The following is an 18,634-nucleotide window of genomic DNA, read 5'->3' on the forward strand; positions in this document are numbered from 1 at the left end:
CCAGGCCTTTCTGTGCTTTGCTGGGGAAAACGTCGTTAATGAAAGCTAACAATGGCAAGGGGCACTTGTGTGCCACTGGGACAGCAGCGCAGGAAACCAAATAGAGACGTTTTAGGAGGGACACAAACAATGTTTTGGAAACTGCAATACATCAGGAGAAATAGAAAATTGTCAAGAGTGTGCAGCCATTTGCCATTATTTCCTGCAACTAGTTTTGGGATAGTGTGATCCTTCAGAAGAACGTCAAAAGTGATATATTGATACAAGACTATACAGCAACTTTATGTAGATGGGTACATAGTGGTTATGTTGCTGGACTATCAATCCAGACACCTGGACTAATGATCAAACGTTGTGAGTTTAAATACCACCATGGCAGCTGGGGAATTTAAATTCACTTAATTAAACAAATCTGGAATAAAAAGCTAGTGAAACAACTGGATTCTCATAAAAACCCATAGTCCATTAATGCCCTCAGGGAAGTAAATCTGCCGTCCTTACCCGGTCTGGCCTACATGTGACTCCAGACCCACAGCGATGTGGTTAACTTTTAACTGCCCTCTGAAATGGCCAAGCATGTCACTCAGTTGTCTCAAGGACAAGTTGTCTCAATTAGGGATGGGCAATAAATGCTGTTCTTGCAACACCCACATCCCATGAATGAATAAAAAAAACACATTTGTCGAGGAATGTAAAGGGTGGCAGGGATGAGAGAATAAAGAAAAGCTGCGAATGCTGTAAAATCTGAAGTAAGAACGGAGAATAAGAATGCACATTCCATCAGTCAGCATCTGAAAGAGAAAGAACATTTCATTAAAAAAAAATAGTTATCATTCTGTGAGTTTTCTGGCAAGGCTACTTTTATTGTCCATTCCAATCAGCCTTGAGGGGGAGGTGGGCCTTCTTCCAATGACTATCTGTGCAACTGAGTAGCTTTTGTGGAAATGTGTCCCTTAGGCTTAAAAATATGTTTTATCGGTCTCTGTGTCAAATCCATAGATTGAGATAATTGCATTTGTGATTTACATTTATGTGTTTGTGGTAAGAGCCAAGAAGTGAACCAGTCAGCGGAATTTTAACCTCATTAGCAGACAAGGTTCACCTGTGATTTAAGCTCACCTGGCAACAGAATACTCAAAACAAAGTACTAAGAACTAGGTAGAACACAGACCTCGTTCTTTTCCTTCAGACTCCATTAGGGAGTGCCGAGTGGATGATCCATGTCAGCCTCCTCCGGAGGTCCTCACCATCACAGATGCCAGTTTTCAGCCAATTCGATTCACTCCATGTGATATCAAGAAATGGCTGAACGCACTGGATACAGTAAAGGCTATGGGCCCTGACAACATCCCGGCTGCCGTGCTGAAGACTTATGCTCCAGAACTAGCCGTGCCTCTAGCTAAGCTATTCCAGTACAGCCACAGCACTGGCATCTACGCAACAAAATGGAAAATTGCCCAAGTATGTCCTGTGCATAAAAGCAGGACAAATCCAATCCGGCCAATACTGCCCCATCAGTCTACGCTCAATCATCAGCAAAGCAATGGGATGGGTCATCGACAGTGCTATCAAGCGGCACTTCCTCACCAATTAACTGCTTACCGATGCCCAGTTTGGGTTCTGCCAGGACCACTCAGCTCCAGACCTCATTACAGCCTTGGTTCAAACATGGACAAAAGAGCTGAATTCCAGTGGTGAGGTGAGAGTGACTGTCCTTGGCATTAAGGAAGCATTTGACCGAGTGTGGCATCAAGGAACCCTAATAAAATTGGATTCTATGGGAAACAGAGGTAGAAATCTTCATTGGCTGGAGTCATACCAGGCACAAAAGAAGATTGTTGTGGCTGTTGGAGGTCAATCATCTCAGCCCCAGGAGATCACTGCAGGAGTTCTTCAGGGCAGTGTCCTAGGCCCAACCATCTTCAGCTGCTTCAGCAATGATCTTCCCTGAAACATAAGGTCAGAAGTGGGGATGTTCACTGATGATTGCCCAGTGTTCAGTTCCATTCTCGTCTCCTCAGATAAAGAAGCAGCCTGTGCCTGCATGTAGTAAGACCTGGTTGGCATTCATGCCGGTGAGACTAGACACACCCAGGAATGGCGGTGGAGGAGTTTGGGACATTGGCTGAAAAGTATGATTCTGTGAGTATGAATATGTCAGGCTGTTGCTTGACTAGTCTATGGAACAGCTCTCCCAATTTTCCAACAAGTCCCCAGAAGTGGCTCAAAGGGGAGTGGAGAGTTTGGGTAGGAAAAGAAGAAAATGGAATGCTTCAGGTCCTGTAACAGGTTCTGGATTATTGCTGATTTTTAAAAAAATTCCTGTATTATCTATCTGTCTATCTGTCAGTCAGTGAGTGTCAGTCAGTCAGTGTCAGCCAGTGTCAGTGTCAGTCAGTCAGCGAGTGTCAGTCAGTCAGTGTCAGCCAGTGTCAGTGTCAGTCAGTCAGCGAGTGTCAGTCAGCCAGTGTCAGTCAGCCAGTGTCAGTGAGTGTCAGTCAGCCAGGGTCAGTCAGCCAGTGTCAGTCAGCCAGTGTCAGTGAGTGTCAGTCAGCCAGGGTCAGTCAGCCAGGGTCAGTCAGCCAGTGTCAGTCAGTCACTCAGTCAGTGTCAGTCAGTCAGTCTGTCTGTCTGTCAACCCTGTTTGTTCCAATTCCCGCATTTCTGCCCTCACTCCTTCCCCTCCCTCCCAGAACTATGGCAGGGTTCCCCTTGTCCTCACCTTTCACCCCACCAGCCTGCACGTTTAACAGATCATCTGCCGCCATTTCTGCCACCTCCAGCAAGATCCCACCACCAATCACATCTTCCCCTCCTCTCCCCTTTCAGCATTCCGATGGGAGCGTTCATTCTGCGACAGACTGGTCCACTCCTCAATCACCCCCAGCACCTCCTCCTCTTCCCACGGCACCTTCCCGTGCAAGTGCAGGAGATGCAACACCTGCCCTTGTACCCCCTCCCTTCCCACTGTCCAGGGCCCCAAACACTCCTTCCAGGTGAAACAGTGATTTACTTATAGTTCTTTCTGTCTGAGAGGCGGGAGTTCGTGGTTGGTGAGGCCTATAAAGGCTCAGCGGCAGCGAGAGGCGGCGGCAGTCCGAGAGGCGGGAGTTCATGGTTGGTGAAGCCTATAAAAGGCTCAGCGGCAGTGAGAGGCGGTGGCAGTCCGAGAGGCAGGAGTTCATGGTTGGTGAAGCCTATAAAAGGCTCAGCGGCAGCGAGAGGCGGCGGCAGTCCGAGAGGCGGGAGTGCGTGGTTGGTGAGGCCTATAAAAGGCTCAGCGGCAGCGAGAGGCGGCGGCAGTCCGAGAGGCGGGAGTGCATGGTTGGTGAGGCCTATAAAGGCTCAGCGGCAGCGAGAGGCGGCGGCAGTCCGAGAGGCGGGAGTGCGTGGTTGGTGAGGCCTATAAAAGGCTCAGCGGCAGCGAGAGGCGGTGGCAGTCCGAGAGGCGGGAGTGCGTGGTTGGTGAGGCCTATAAAGGCTCAGCGGCAGCGAGAGGCGGCGGCAGTCTGAGAGGCGGGAGTTCATGGTTGGTGAGGCCTATAAAAGGCTCAGCGGCAGCGAGAGGCGGTGGCAGTCCGAGAGGCGGGAGTGCGTGGTTGGTGAGGCCTATAAAGGCTCAGCGGCAGCGAGAGGCGGCGGCAGTCTGAGAGGCGGGAGTGCGTGGTTGGTGAGGCCTATAAAAGGCTCAGCGGCAGCGAGAGACGTACTTGTGCAGCTGCAGCGGGGAGAGAAGGCAAAAAAGAAGTAGAAAGAAATCAAAAGGTGACGTCACAGCCAAGAGGGTAAGTGATTGGCTGGTGATTGGTGAGTAGTTTTTCCTTTTTCTCTTCTATAACAGTGACTAAACTTTAACATTGTTGTTGCCAATTTAAGTGTATCTAAGGGTTAAGTCATGGCAGGAGAGCTCGGTCGGGTGTTATGCTCCTCCTGTACCATGTGGGAACTCAGGGACGACTCCGGTGTCCCTGACGACTATGTGTGCAGGAAGTGTATCCACCTCCAGCTCCTGACGGTCCGCGTTGCGGAGTTGGAGCTGAGGGTAGATTCACTCTGGAGCATCCACGATGCTGAGAATGACGTGAGTATCACGTGTAGCAAGTTGGTCGTACCGCAGGGAAAGGGTCCACAGCAAGATAGGGAATGGAAGACCAACAGGAAGAGCAGTGCAAGGAAGGTAGTGCAGGAGTCCCCTGTGGTCATCCCCCTGCAAAACAGATACACTGCTTTGGGTACTATTGAGGGGGATGACTCATCAGGGGAGGGCAGCAGCAGCCAAGTTCATGACACCGTGGCTGGCTCTGTTGCACAGGAGGGCAGGAAAAAGAGTGGGAGAGCGATAGTGATAGGGGATTCGATTGTAAGGGGAATAGATAGGCTTTTCTGCGGCTGCAACCGAGACTCCAGGATGGTATGTTGCCTCCCTGGTGCAAGGGTCAAGGATGTCTCGGAGCGGGTGCTGGACATTCTAAAAAGGGAGGGAGATCAGCCAGTTGTCGTGGTGCACATTGGTACCAACGACATAGGTAAAAAAAGGGATGAGGTCCTACGAAACGAATTTAAGGAGCTAGGAGCTAAATTAAAAAGTAGGACCTCAAAAGTAGTAATCTCGGGATTGCTACCAGTGCCACGTGATAGTCAGAGTAGGAATCGCAGGATAGCGCAGATGAATACGTGGCTTGAGCAGTGGTGCAGCAGGGAGGGATTCAAATTTCTGGGGCATTGGAACCGGTTCTGGGGAGGTGGGACCAGTACAAACCGGATGGTCTGCACCTGGGCAGGACCGGAACCAATGTCCAAGGGGGAGTGTTTGCTAGTGCTGTTGGGGAGGAGTTAAACTAATATGGCAGGGAGATGGGAACCAATGCAGGGAGACAGAGGGAAACAAAAAGGGGGCAAAAGCAAAAGACAGAAAGGAGATGAGGAAAAGTGGAGGGCAGAGAAACCCAAGGCAAAGAACAAAAAGGGCCATTGTGCAGCAAAATTCTAAAAGGACAAAGGGTGTTAAAAAAACAAGCCTGAAGGCTTTGTGTCTTAATGCAAGGAGTATCCGCAATAAGGTGGATGAATTAACTGTGCAAATAGATGTTAACAAATATGATGTGATTGGGATTACGGAGACGTGGCTCCAGGATGATCAGGGCTGGGAACTCAACTTCCAGGGTATTCAACATTCAGGAAAGATAGGATAAAAGGAAAAGGAGGTGGGGTAGCATTGCTGGTTAAGGAGGAAATTAAGGCAATAGTTCGGAAGGACATTAGCTTGGATGATGTGGAATCTATATGGGTAGAGCTGCAGAACACCAAAGGGCAAAAAATGTTAGTGGGAGTTGTGTACAGACCTCCAAACAGTAGTAGTGATGTTGGGGAGGGCATCAAATTAGGGGTGCGTGCAATAAAGGGGCAGCAGTTATAATGGGTGACTTTAATATGCACATAGATTGGGCTAACCAAACTGGAAGCAATACGGTGGAGGAGGATTTCCTGGAGTGCATAAGGGATGGTTTTTTAGACCAATATGTTGAGGAACCAACTAGGGGGGAGGCCATCTTAGACTGGGTGTTGTGTAATGAGAGAGGATTAATTAGCAATCTCGTTGTGCGAGGCCCCTTGGGGAAGAGTGACCATAATATGGTAGAATTCTGCATAAGGATGGAGAATGAAACAGTTAATTCAGAGACCATGGTCCAGAACTTAAAGAAGGGTAACTTTGAAGGTATGAGATGTGAATTGGCTAGGATAGATTGGCGAAGGATACTGAAGGGGTTGACTGTGGATGGGCAATGGCAGACATTTAGAGACCGCATGGATGAACTGCAACAATTGTACATTCCTGTCTGGCGTAAAAATAAAAAAGGGAAGGTGGCTCAACCATGGCTATCAATGGAAATCAGGGACAGTATTAAAGCCAAGGAAGTGGCATACAAATTGGCCAGAAATAGCAGCGAACCCGGGGACTGGGAGAAATTTAGAACTCAGCAGAGGAGGACAAAGGGTTTGATTAGGGCAGGGAAAATGAAGTACGAAAAGAAGCTTGCAGGGAACATTAAGACGGATTTCAAAAGTTTCTATAGATATGTAAAGAGAAAAAGGTTAGTAAAGACAAACGTAGGTCCCCTGCGGTCAGAATCAGGGGAAGTCATAACGGGAAACAAAGAAATGGCAGACCAATTGAACAATTACTTTGGTTCGGTATTCACTAAGGAGGACACAAACAACCTTCCGGATATAAAAGGGGTCGGAGGGTCTAGTAAAAGGAGGAACTGAGGGAAATCCTTATTAGTCGGGAAATTGTGTTGGGGAAATTGATGGGATTGAAGGCCGATAAATCCCCAGGGCCTGATGGACTGCATCCCAGAGTACTTAAGGAGGTGGCCTTGGAAATAGTGGATGCATTGACAGTCATTTTCCAACATTTCATTGACTCGGGATCAGTTCCTATGGAGTGTAGAGTAGCCAATGTCACCCCACTTTTTAAAAAAGGAGGGAGAGAGATAACAGGGAATTATAGACCGGTCAGTCTGACATCGGTAGTGGGTAAAATGATGGAATCAATTATTAAGGATGTCATAGCAGTGCATTTGGAAAGAGGTGATATGATAGGTCCAAGTCAGCATGGATTTGTGAAAGGGAAATCATGCTTGACAAATCTTCTGGAATTTTTTGAGGATGTTTCCAGTAGAGTGGACAAGGGAGAACCAGTTGATGTGGTATATTTGGACTTTCAGAAGGCTTTCGACAAGATCCCACACAAGAGATTAATGTGCAAAGTTAAAGCACATGGGATTGGGGGTAGTGTGCTGACATGGATTGAGAACTGGTTGTCAGACAGGAAGCAAAGAGTAGGAGTAAATGGGGACTTTTCAGAATGGCAGGCAGTGACTAGTGGGGTACCGCAAGGTTCTGTGCTGGGGCCCCAGCTGTTTACACTGTACATTAATGATTTAGACGAGGGGATTAAATGTAGTATCTCCAAATTTGCGGATGACACTAAGTTGGGTGGCAGTGTGAGCTGCGAGGAGGATGTTATGAGGCTGCAGAGCGACTTGGATAGGTTAGGTGAGTGGGCAAATGCATGACAGATGAAGTATAATGTGGATAAATGTGAGGTTATCCACTTTGGTGGTAAAAACAGAGAGACAGACTTTTATCTGAATGGTGACAGATTAGGAAAAGGGTAGGTGCAAAGAGACCTGGGTGTCATGTTACATCAGTCATTGAAGGTTGGCATGCAGGTACAGCAGGCGGTTAAGAAAGCAAATGGCATGTTGGCCTTCATAGCGAGGGGATTTGAGTACAGGGGCAGGGAGGTGTTACTACAGTTGTACAGGGCATTGGTGAGGCCACACCTGGAGTATTGTGTACAGTTTTGGTCTCCTAACCTGAGGAAGGACATTCTTGCTATTGAGGGAGTGCAGCGAAGGTTCACCAGACTGATTCCCGGGATGGCGGGACTGACCTATCAAGAAAGACTGGATCAACTGGGCTTGTATTCACTGGAGTTCAGAAGAATGAGAGGGGACCTCATTGAAACGTTTAAAATTCTGACGGGTTCAGACAGGTTAGATGCAGGAAGAATGTTCCCAATGTTGGGGAAGTCCAGAGCCAGGGGACACAGTCTAAGGATAAGTGGTAAGCCATTTAGGACCGAGATGAGGAGGAATTTCTTCACCTAGAGAGTGGTGAACCTGTGGAATTCTCTACCACAGAAAGTTGTTGAGGCCAATTCACTAAATATATTCAAAAAGGAGTTAGATGAAGTCCTTACTACTAGGGGGATCAAGGGATATGGTGAGAAAGCAGGAATGGGGTACTGAAGTTGCATGTTCAGCCATGAACTCATTGAATGGCGGTGCATACTAGAAGGGCCGAATGGCCTACTCCTGCACCTATTTTCTATGTTTCTATGTTTCAATTTAGTATCCTGTATTCGCTGCTCACGATGTGATCTCCTCTACACTGGGGAGACCAAATGCAGATTCGGGACTGCTTTGCGGAGCACCTCGGTTCAGTCCGTTAGTGTGACCCCTCATTTTAATTCTCCACTCCACTCCCACTCTGACCTCTCCGTTCTCGATCTCTTACACCGTTCCAATGAAGTTCAAAGTAAGCTCGAGGAACAGTACCTCATCTTTCGATTCGACATTTTACAGTCTTCCAGACTCAACATCGATTTCAACAGCTTCAGATCATAACCTCTGACCCCCGTTTTTTCGGATGACAGATGTTAACGATTCTGCCATTTCCATTTACACTTCTTTTGGATCCATCTTTTCTTCCTTTACTTGTCCCAATGACATCTCCTTTTGCCTTGAACATTATCCCTTGTGTCATTTAGTCTCTCCTGCCTCCCCCTTTCCCTGCCTTGGCACTTGCTTAAAACCGATTAAATCGATAACTTTTTTCAGTTCTGACGGAAGGTCATCGACCTGAAATGTTAACTCTGTTTCTCTCTACACAGATACTACCTGACCTGCTGAGTATTTCCAGCATTTTCTGTTTTTATTTTTTCAGCGTCTGCAGTATTTTGCATTTTTACCTATCTATCTATCTATCTATCTATCTATCTATCTATCTATCTATCTATCTATCTATCTATCTATCTATCTATCTATCTATCTATCTATCTATCTATCTATCTATCTATCTATCTATCTATCTATCTATCTTTCTATCTATCTACCTACCTACCTACCTATCTATCTATCTATCTATCTATCTATCTATCTATCTATCTATCTATCTATCTATCTATCTACCTACCTACCTACTCTATCTATCTATCTATCTATCTATCTATCTATCTATCTATCTATCTACTATCTATCTATCTATCTACCTATCTATCTATCTATCTATCTATCTTATCTATCTATCTATCTATCTATCTATCTATCTATCCATCTACCTTATCTCCATCTACCTATCTACCTATCTATCTATCTTGTGCTAGTAGTCTACTCTTTTCCAATCCTTAAGAATGTATATAAAATCTGTGATCAACAACTATTCAAATGAATCATTTTAACACAGTCATCCGACTGACTCTTAGCTACACACTTGGGGTGAGTTGTTGTGTCTATGGAGTTGATGTTGTGATTATACAGAATGCATCCCACAGGCCAGAACATATGCTGGAATGGTGTCTCAAAATATATGTATGGTAATACGCTGCATGCGTGTTGCAAACTTGTGTTACGCTTCTTTCTTTGGGAAGCAGTCCCAATGGACATAGGCAACAGTTTGACTCTCTTCCAGTGCCTCCGATAATCATTTCATTTTCCCATGTCAATCAAACGTGTGGTTTCTTCTATTCAAGCAGATGTGTGGGTCCCATTTGAATTAAATCAAGAATTTGGGATGCACTTACAAACAGCATGAGAGTCCACAAAAATAGACAGGGAGTCGTCCTTGCATTTTCAGGAAATGTGTCTCTTAGGTTGTACAAATATACTTTATTGCTTCTCAGTGCTATGACCCTCAGTCCACAGAGGAAGATAATTGCATTTGTGGTTTACGATTGTGTGTGTTTGTGGTACGTAAGAGCAAATAATTAAATCACTGACTGGAATTCTAACATCTTTAGCAGACAAGGGTCTCTTTTGACTGAAGATCACCTGGCAATAGAATAATCAAAACAAAACTCTGGGAACCTGGCAAAACAAAGACTTCTTTCTCTCTCTGCATTTTTGTTCTCTCTTTTATGAGAAATGTTGGCCAGTTTGAATTGTACATGATGTAATCTACAGGGTTGGCAGATGCAGAGACCACCTGGGTAGATTGTGGAGATGCTTGGGTGAGACCCATGACAAGAGAAAGCATGAGAGAAAAAATGGGGCAGGTTCTCTATTCGGCAAAGGTCACCTCCAAATACACTTGCTGCACCTGCCCAAAAAATAGCCAACACAGGAATATAGTGCACGCGCTTTAAAGCGCTCATACACGAGCTTTGCCGATCGGACAATATCTACAAAGGTAAGCTGTAGAAACCAGTCCGTAGCTATTTCCAGGAAGAAAGAAAGCTATTTCCCCCACCCACCATCCCCTTCCTCCGCCCACCCTCTCCTGGAAGGACTCACTCAGGTTGCGATATGATGTACAGACCATTGAAACCTCTCACAGTTGGGAACACATTTTGTGCAATTCTTTTCGACCTCTGTTCACTCTACTCTGTAATCACATTGCGTCCATTTTCTGGGTGCAGAATGGGACTAAGAGGCACCGGTTTCACAGCACTGTTTCCTGCGCCCCAAGCCCACCTTTAATTTACGTCCGAGCCCAAATTGAGGCAGATGATTTTCTCGGACATTTCATGGTAGCCGCCTAAAATAAGCATTAGGCCCCTTATGTAAATGAGGGGCCTGACGCCTGTTTGAAATCAACGGGACTGAAATTCAGGGTCTCAGAAAGAGCCGTTACTGCCTGTTTGCGGCGGCCATACGGCGGAATCCCGTGGCCTCCGCTTTGTGGTCAACAGGCCGCCCTGACCCAAATTCAGGTTCAAGAATTTTTGGCTTGAACCCAATTCCGCCCCGATGCTGATGACCGCCACAAGAGCATCATCAGAACGCGCACCACCGCTCTCCCTCACCTGCAAAAGATACCGACAGAAAGTCACCTCGCAAACTGGGCGGTGCTCCCGACAACTTTTTCTGTCGGTGCACCTTATCTGGAGTGTGTGCGGCCCAGCAGTGCGGTGGGCCTTCAAGGAGAGGGCTCCCCCGCCACAGCCACCATGTCTTCATTTTTGACGACCAACTTCCCGATCGGCCGGCAAGATAATGCCCACGGGTTCAGGTGGGCTGTCAATGGGCAGCCTGGCACCCCCTCTTGGGTGCCAGGCCGCTGGCCCTGCCGAAACCCTCCCTGGTGGCCCAGTGTCCAAAGATTTTAAATGACCGATTCTCTCCCGTTTAACGACGATGAGAGAACATGGTGACGGATACATGCTGTGACATCACCACCACTCCACCGCTGAGTGACAGCGGTGAAGTTCCAGTCCCGACCCAAATTCAGCCCCTCAGCCTGTGTTTCTGTCGATCTCCCGCCCCCAACATTTCAAAGTCCTGAAATCGCTCTTGGCCTGCCTCATGGTTCCCAGTGGTTAAACCAGGTAAAAAGTCATAGGTGCGCCAGCTTTCTGGCATACCTGTATTTCTGCCCCAACCGCTCCTAAATTGGACAGAGCTGTACCGAGCAAGTGCTGACACCACTCCCCTCAGGATTCTTCAGCAGTCGCCTCGGCTAAACAACAGCTGCCAACAATTATGTAAGTCAGGTTGACAAATCTAGAATTTTTTGAGGATGTAACTAGCAGAGTGGACAAGGGAGAACCAGTGGATGTGGTATATTTGGACTTTCAAAAGGCTTTTGCCAAGGTCCCACACAAGAGATTAGTGTGCAAAATTAAAGCACATGGTATTGGGGGTAATGTACTGATGTGGATAGAAAACTGGTCGGCAGACAGGAACCAGAGAGTAGGGATAAATGGGTCCTTCTCAGAATGGCAGGTAGTGATCGGTGGGGTGCCACAGGGCTCAGTGCTGTGACCCCAGCTATTTACAATATACATCAATGATTTAGATGAAGGAATTGAGTGTAATATCTCCAAGTTTGCAGATGACACTAAGCTGGGTGGTGGTGTGAGCTGTGAGGGGGATGCTAAGAGGCTGCAGGGTGACTTGGACAGGTTAGGTGAGTGGGCAAATACATGGCAGATGCAGTATAATGTGGATAAATGTGATGTTATCCACTTTGGTGGCAAAAACATGAAGGCAGAATATTATCTGAATGGCGGCAGATTAGGAAAAGGGGAGGTGCAATGAGACCTGGGTGTCATGGTTCATCAGTCATTGAAAGTTGGCATGCAGGTGCAGCAGGTGGTGAAGAAGGCAAATGGCATGTTGGCCTTCATAGCTAGGGGATTTGAGTATAGGAGCAGGGACGTCTTAATGCAGTTGTACAGGGCCTTGGTGAGGTCTCACCTGGAATATTGTGTTCAGTCTTGGTCTCCTAATCTGAGGAAGGACATTCTTGCTATTGAGGGAGCGCAGCGAAGGTTCTCCAGACTGATTCCCGGGATGTCGGGTCTGAAATATGAGGAGCGACTGGATCGACTGGAGTTCAGAAGAATGAGAGGGGATCTCATAGAAACATATAAAATTCTGACGGGATTGGACAGGTTAGATGCAGGAAGAATGTTCCCCATGTTGGGGAAGTCCAGAACAAGGGGACACAGTCTTAGGATAAGGGGTAGGCCATTTGGGACTGAGATGAGGAGAAACTTCTTCACTTAGAGAATTGTTAACCTGTACCTGGGGTACTGAGGTGAATGATCAGCCATGATCTTATTGAATGGTGGTGCAGGCGCGAAGGGCTGAATGGCCTACTCCTGCACCTATTTTCTATATTTCTATGTTTTCAAGTCCATTTTTTTGTAAGTTTGATGTGGAGCCAGCCAAAGAACGAATGGAATCCAACAGACCACTTGAGCATTTTTAAATCTGACTTAACAGCAGATTGGAGTTATATTATATCCAGTATGAAACCCAAGCAGCATGAGGTGAACTAATAAAGGGAATCTATTTATTTTCACAATCTTTAGCAAGTTTTTGAAAGTGCTGATGCAAGTCAGTATTGCCAAAGATAGGCTTTTTCAAATATACTTACACCACAAAGAACTGTACATGACATTAATAATCACATTCACCTCACATTTTTTGACATTGTTTAAAAGGATTTTTTTAATTCTTCACCTAATCGATGTGCAAATTTGCAGAACTAAGATTAGAATCTTCTAGATGCAATGGAAAAACACTTGTCTTGCCTTGGTCTACAAATGGACACAAAACCTGCGTTCCAGAGGGGAGATGAGAGGCTTTTGACATTGAGGGCAGCATTCGATGGAGTGCGGCACCGGGAAGACCTAATAAATTAAGTCAACGGGGATCGAAGGGGAAAACTCTCCAGTGGCTGGAGTTGTACTTGGCACAAGGGAAGATGGTTGTGGTGGTTGGAGGTCAATCATCACAGCCGCAGGTCATCGCTGCAGGCGTTCCTCAGGACAATGATCTAGGCCCAACCATCTTCAGCTGCTTCATCAAAGACTTTCCCTCCATCATGTCAGAAGTGATGATTGCACAGTATTCATTTCCATTCGTAACTCCTCAGATAATGAAGCAATCCATGCCCGCATGCAGCAAGACCTAGACAACATCCAGGCTCGGGCTGATAAGTGACAAGTAACATTCGCGCCACGCAAGCGAAAGGCAGTGACCATCGGCAACAAGAGAGAGCCTAACAACCTACCATTGACATTCAATGTCAATTCCATCGCTGAATTCCCCCACCATCAACATTCTGGGGGCCACCATTGATCAGAAACTTAAGTGGACCAACCTCATAATTTCTGTGGCTGGCAGCCAGACATCCCATTGAAATCATCATCATCATTATCATAAGCAGTCCCTCGGAATCGAGGAAGACTTGCTTTCACTCCTGAAGTGAGTTCTTTGGTGGCTGAACAGTCCAAAACAAGAGTTATATATGTGGACTTGTATTTACTCTGTACAGCCACCAGAGGGCTCAGCCCCTGGAGTCCCAAGGGATCCCATAATCCCTTGGGAGCACTGGCATTTAAGGAGGCTTCACTGGTTGGAGACGCACTCTGGAGACCTGCAATAAAAGACTAAGGTCACACTTTACTTTGTACTCACAGTGTTCAGTCTGACTCTTTCTCCATGGTGACGAGATACAGATAGCGAACCCAAAGATGCAGAGAACTGTGGGCATCCTGGAGAAATTTTCAGAGGGAGATGATTGGGAAACTTTTGTGGAGCGACTCGACCAATACTTCGTGGCCAACGAGTTAGATGGGGAAGAGAGCGCTGCCAAACGAAGGGTGATCCTCCTCACCATCTGTGGGGCACCAACGTATGCCCTCATGAAGAATCTGCTCACTCCAGCGAAACCCACGGAGAAATCGTACGACGATTTGTGCACACTGGTCCGAGAGCATTTGAACCCGAAGGAAAGCGTTCTGATGGCGAGGTACCGGTTCTACACCTACAAAAGGTCTGAAGGCCAGGAAATGGCGAGTTATGTCGCTGAGCTAAGACGCCTTATGGGACATTGCGAATTTGAAGGACATTTGGAGCACATGCTCAGAGACTTTTTCGTATTTGGCATTGGCCACAAAATCATACTTCGCAAACTTTTGACTGTAGAGACCCCAACCTTGAGTAAGGCCACAGTGATAGCCCAGGCGTTCATTGCCACCATTGACAATATGAAGCAAATGTCTCAGCACACAAGAGCTGCTACAAGTACTGTGAACAAAGTGATGTTGTTTTGGAAATATAACATACAGGGCAGGTCACACTTACCTGCAGCTACATGTCCGCAGATGACTCAGAGTTCAACATCAAGGGTGCTGAATGCAAAGCTATTAACACCTTGTTGGCGCTGCGGGGGTGATCATCGTTTCCATTCATGCCGATTCAAAGAGTACGTTTGCAAGGGCTGTGGAACAATGGGACACCTCCACCTCCAGGCGAGCTGCAAAGCCTGTTAAACTTGCAAACCACCATGTTGCAGAGGAGGACAGATCCATGGAGGATCACGACGAACCAGAGCCTCAGATAGAGGAGGCAGAGGTACATGAGGTGCACACATTCACCACAAATTGTCCCCGATAATGCTGAAGGTTGAACTAAATGGACTCCCGGTGTCAATGGAGCAGGACACGGGAGCGAGCCAGTCCATCATGGGCAAAAAGACTTTCGAAAGGTTGTGGTACAACAAGGCATCAAGGCCAGTCTTAACTCCAGTTCGCACTAAACTGAGAACTTACACAAAAGAACTGATTCCTGTAATCGGCAGTGCTATTGTAAAGGTCTCCTACGATGGAGCGGTGCATAAGCTACCACTCTGGGTGATACCGGGCGATGGTCCCATGCTACTCGGCAGGAGCTGGCTGGGAAAGATACGCTGGAACTGGGACGATGTCCGAGCACTATCGCCCGCTGACGACACTTCATGTGCTCAGGTCTTAAACAAATTTCCTTCGCTGTTTGAACCAGGCATCGGGAAATTCCAAGGAACAAAAGTGCAGATTCACCTAATTCCGAAGGGCGCGACCCATCCATCACAAGGCGAGAGCAGTACCGTACATGATGAGAGAAAGAGTAGCGATCGAGCTAGACCAGCAGCAAAGAGAGGGCATCATCTCACCGATCGAGTTCAGTGAGTGGGCCAGTCCTATTGTCCCATTCTCAAGGGAGATGGCACCGTCAGAATCTGTGGCGATTACAAAGTAACTATCAATCGTTTCTCCCTGCAGGACCAATACCCATTACCAAAGGCTGACGACATCTTTGCAACGCTGGCGAGAGGAAAGACATTCACGAAGTTGGATTTGACTTCAGCCTACATGACGCAGGAACTGGAGGAAGGCCATCACCTGCATCAACAGGCACAAAGGTCTTTTTTGTTTATAACAGAGACCCCTTTGGAATCCGATCAGCGGCAGCAATATTCCAGAGAAACATGGAAAGTTTACTGAATTTAGTCCCGTACACCGTGGTCCTCCAGGACGACATCTTGATCAAAGGTCGGAACACAGTTGAGCACTTGCAGAACCTGGAGGAGGTTATTATCGACTCAACTGCGTGGAGCTCAGGTTAAAACGCCCAAAGTGCATTTTCCTGGTGCCTGAAGTGGAGTTCCTGGGAAGGAGGATTGCGGTGAATGGCATCAGGCCCACCAACGCGAAGACGGAGGCAATCGAGAATGCACGGAGGCCACAGAACGTGACAGTGCTGCGGTCGTTTTTGGGACTCTTGAACTACTTTGGTAACTTCTTACCAGGTCTCAGCACCCTGCTAGAAGCACTACATATCTTACTATGAAAAGGGGGTGAATGGATTTGGAGCAAAAGCCAAGAAAATGCCTTTGTAAAAGCGAGAACATTGTTATGCTCAAACAAATTTCTTGTGTTGTATGATCCATGTAAGCGTTTGGTACTAGCATGTGATGCATCGTCACATGATGGCGGGTGTGTATTGCAACAAGCTAATGATTTCAGGAAACTGCAACCGGTTGCTTATGCATCCCAGAGTCTGTCTAAGACTGAGAGAGCCTACAGCATGATTGAAAAAGAAGCGTTAGCATGTGTCTATGGCATAAAGAAAATGCATCAATACCTGTTTGGGCTAAAATTCGAATTGGAAACTGACCATAAGCCACGTATATCCCTGTTTTCTGAGAGTAAAGGGACAAATACCAATGTATCGGCCCACATCCAGAGATGGGGGCTCACGTTGTCCGCATACAACTATACCATCCGCCACAGGCCAGGCACAGAAAACTGCACCGATGCTGTCAGTAGGCTGCCATTGCCCACCACGGGGGTGGAAATGGTGCAACCTGCAGATCTAGCCATGGTTATGGAAGCATTTTAGAGTGAGCAATCACCCGTCACTGCCTGACAGATCAAAACGTGGACAAGCCAGGACCCCTTATTATCTCTTGTCAAATGCTGTGTGCTTCATGGGAGTTGGTCCAGTGTCCCAATGGAAATGCAGGAAGAGATAAAGCCGTTCCAGCGGCGCAAAGATGAAATGTCTATACAGGCAGACTGCCTTCTGTGGGGCAGTCGAGTAGTGGTCCCCAAGAAGGGCAGAGACACCTTCATCAATAACCTCCACAGTACCCACCCAGGCGTCGTAATGATGAAAGCGATAGCCAGATCCCACGTGTGGTGGCCCGGTATCGATGCGGACTTATAGTCCTGCATTCACAGATGTAATACATGCTCACAGTTAAGCAATGTACCCAGGGAGGCGCCGTTAAGTTTATGGTCTTAGCCCTCCAAACCGTGGTCTAGGGTACACGTCGACTATGCAGGCCCGTTCTTGGGTAAAATGTTCCTTGTGGTTGTAGACGCGTACTCCAAGTGGATTGAATGTGAGATAATGTCGGCTAGCATGTCTGCTGTCACTACTGAAAGCCTGCGGGCCATGTTTGCCACTCACAGCTTACCCGATGTCCTGGTGAGTGACAATGAGCGATGTTTCGACTTTGGAGAGAGGCCTATAAAAGGCACAGCAGGGAGTCCGGGGCCCAGCGTCGGCGAGAGGTGCGTGGTGAGGCAGTCGGGACTTCGGAGAGAGGCCTTTAAAAGGCACAGCAGTGAGTCCGGGGCCCTGCGTCGAGGAGGTGCGTGGAGAGGCCTATAAAGGCGTGGCTTGTGCAGCTACAGGGAGAAGGCAAAAAAGAAGTAGAAAGTTACAGAAAGGTGACGTCACAGCCAAGGGAGTAAGTGATTGGCTGGTGATTGGTGAGTAGTTTTTCTTTTTTCTCTTCTATATCAGTGAGTAAACGTTAGCATTGTTGTTGCCAATTTAAGTGTATCTAAAGGTTAAGTCATAGCAAGAGAGCTCGGTCACGTGATATGCTCCTCCTGTACTATGTAGGAACTCAGGGACACTTCCGGTGTCCCTGACGACTACATGTGCGGGAAGTGTATCCGCCTCCAGCTCCTGACATACCGCGTTGCGGAATTGGAGCTGAGGGTGGATTCACTCTGGAGCATCCACGATGCTGAGAATGACGTGAGTAGCACGTGTAGCGAGTTGGTCTTACCGCAGGTGAAGGGTCCACAGCCAGCTAGGGAATGGAAGACCAGCAGGAAGAGCAGTGCAAGGAAGGTAGTGCAGGGGTCCCCTGCGGTCATCCCCCTGCAAAACAGATACACCGTTTTGAGGACTGTTGAGGAGGATGACTCATCAGGGGAGGGCAGCAGCAGCCAAGTTCATGGCACCGTGGCTGGCTCTGCTGCACAGGAGGGCAGGAAAAAGAGTGGGAAAGTGATAGTGATAGGGGATTCGATTGTAAGGGGAATAGGTAGGCGTTTCTGTGGCCGCAACCAAGACTCCAGGATGGTATGTTGCCTCCCTGGTGCAAGGGTCAAGGATGTCTCGGAGCGGCTGCAGGACATTCTGAAAAGGGAGCGTGAACAGTCAGTTGTCGTGGTGCATCTAGGTACCAACGATATAGATAAAAAAAGGGATGAGGTCCGACTAGACGAATTTAGGGAGGTAGGAGTTAAATTAAAAAGTAGGACCTCAAAGTTAGTAATCTCGGGATTGCTACCAGTGCTAGTCAGAGTAGGAATCACAGTATAGCTCAGGTGAATATGAGGCTTGAGGAGTGGTGCAGAAGGGAGGGATTCAAATTCCTGGGGCATTGGAACCGGTTCTGGGGGAGGTGGGACCAGTACAAACTGGACGGTCTGCACCTGGGCAGGACTGGAACCAATGTCCTAGGGGGAGTGTTTGCTAGTGCTGTTGGGGAGGAGTTAAACTAATATGGCAGGGGGATGGGAATCAATGCAGGGAGACAGAGGGAAACAAAAAGGAGACAAAAGCAAAAGACAGAAAGGAGATGAGTAAAATTGGAGGGCAGAGAAACCCAAGGCAAAAAACCAAAAGGGCCACTGAATATAAAGAGGCTGCAGGAGGGGTCAAAACTAAAAATCATGGTTTAAAAACTAGTATTAAAACACTCTACCTAAATGCACGCAGTAAATGAGTTGACGGCACAAATCATTACAAATGGGTATGATTTGGTGGCC

Source organism: Pristiophorus japonicus, chromosome 1 (genome assembly GCF_044704955.1).
Source record: "Pristiophorus japonicus isolate sPriJap1 chromosome 1, sPriJap1.hap1, whole genome shotgun sequence".
NCBI lineage: Eukaryota > Metazoa > Chordata > Chondrichthyes > Pristiophoridae > Pristiophorus > Pristiophorus japonicus.